Here is a 2,122-nt window from a genome sequence, read left to right as displayed (position 1 = left end):
ACTCGTCTTCTCTTGAACTTTCGATTTGTCAAAATGGAATATAGCCCTACCACGGAGACAATGATTGGGGTGTACTTGGCATTCTTCTTTTCACACGGGGTCACTTTATTTTCCTCCTTTTTCTGTTCTGTCATACACTTTTGAAAAGGTATTTATTTAAATAAACCCTTCCTTTCTCACGTTCCATACGTTATGTTATCTCTAATGAGATGCAAAATATCCCCCCCACCCCACCATGATGTTGTTGGAAAAACCCTCCTTAAAAGAAGTCAAATGGCGTGGCCACTGGGGTTAGCTCCCCTTGCTTAAAGGTCTGGACTCCATGATTAGTTTTATGAAAGTCCTAATCTATGTTCATGATGCGATGAGGTAAACAGATGTTGGCCGCTAATTGTTATGTCAACCAATGTCCAAACTTGAGTTAATCTCTTCAGCCAGAGGACTAATGAAAGATTAGACTATGTCAATTAGTTTCCTCCAACATCAAAATGACGTAAGGATTACGAGCGAGAGCATCATTAATTAGGGTTTCCAAGAAACCCTATGTTACCAACTGGAGTGAGCAAGAAACCCGATTGGTCCTCAACTAGTTATCATGCAAACTTCATACCTATGTCATACATGCCTTTCTGAGAACCGCCTATAGATCTACTTTTTCTTGCATCGAATGATTAAATTGTTTATATCGTCGAAAAATTTATACCCCCCCGAATCTTAAGCGTCCTCATATTCTTCATGCTTTCAACAGGATGTAAGCATCAAAATAGTGTGTTGCAATGTCATGATTAATCTGATGTTGAAACGTTGCCCTTGCGTTTATACTTGGTGGGCACATTTTTGTCTAGTTTTGGTTTACTGATGCAATGAGAACTTTCATAAGACATGATTCTAGAACTCGTCTAAACTCCTCCACAGTAGGGTCTTAATCTCCTCTTCTTATAAACTCAATATTATGTGCCTTAAAATCATCAATGGAAACTTCATTATGGTGTCAAAATAACTAGTTTCCCGCAATAAACTTAATTTCCTGTACATTTCATCATAGTCGTAGTGCATCAACTACAAGCATTACTACTTAATACACTTTGCAAGATGTGTTTTCCACTCAGGTCAACTTCAATAATCGTTTCTCCCCATCAGGGTATTCCGTTGTAAGGTTTTTACTTTGGTACATTAGCGGCGTAGAAAGAACATTTCATGAGCAAGGACAGAATGTCGGAATTCCATCCATTTAGAAAGGGAAAAATGGACATGAAATCCATCCGGACCAAACATTTTCCACAAGCAAATGAGGTTGCAACACTTGCTATCTATCCTATGCGTGATCATGTTACTGGGAGAACATCTCAGTCGGACATGTGAACGTGTCGAAAGGAGGAATCATCGAATGAGATGGTAGTGGGTGGCAAGATTCTGTTCGTCGGTCCCGATAAGCGACCTCGCAAATATATTGTTTTGTCCGCTACGATCATCCTATCAGCCACGCAAAGATTTCCAAGTTCAAAAAGAAAGTGTTTGACTTGAATGAAATTGGAAAAGGTGCGGAACGATTGCATAACGTGACGCCACGTTGGGGTGGTCTTCATCCCTAGCGGAGGTCTTTTACTTCGCTTCCGCGCGTTGCTTTTTCTTCACGCGAATGTCGGCGATTGGAACAGAAGCTCCCTCTCACTTATTAGCTGGCTGAGCCCCACGATAGAATTCTTTTAGTTTGATCGAGAAGAAGAAAGGCCAAACGGAAATCAAAATAGAGAGATAAGATTTGGATCTTATGATTGCCGCACGCTAACCAAGAATGAACAGTGTAGTATATGATCGTAACGAATCAACTCGCTCAAGATATTGTCCGATTCGACCAGCTCCGAATCAAGTCTCGCGATTTCGCCCTTTATACTTTTGTAGGAGGTTACCGATCCCGACACTACTTTCAACCGAGCTTATTTAAATATGAAGTTCGATCATTAAACGACGTTGTTATATTAGAAGACATCTCTTATGAGTCGATTTCAGTTTTACAAATAAACATGCATGAATGTTTCCGCATGTTAGGTATTCAATTCGATTTGTTCCTATCCCTTCGACATCCTAATAGTCTACTAAGAGCTGCTCTTATTTGGACTTT

Source organism: Rhodamnia argentea, chromosome 2 (assembly GCF_020921035.1).
Source record: "Rhodamnia argentea isolate NSW1041297 chromosome 2, ASM2092103v1, whole genome shotgun sequence".
Taxonomy (NCBI): domain Eukaryota; kingdom Viridiplantae; phylum Streptophyta; class Magnoliopsida; order Myrtales; family Myrtaceae; genus Rhodamnia; species Rhodamnia argentea.
Note: the sequence above shows the minus strand (reverse complement) of the source record.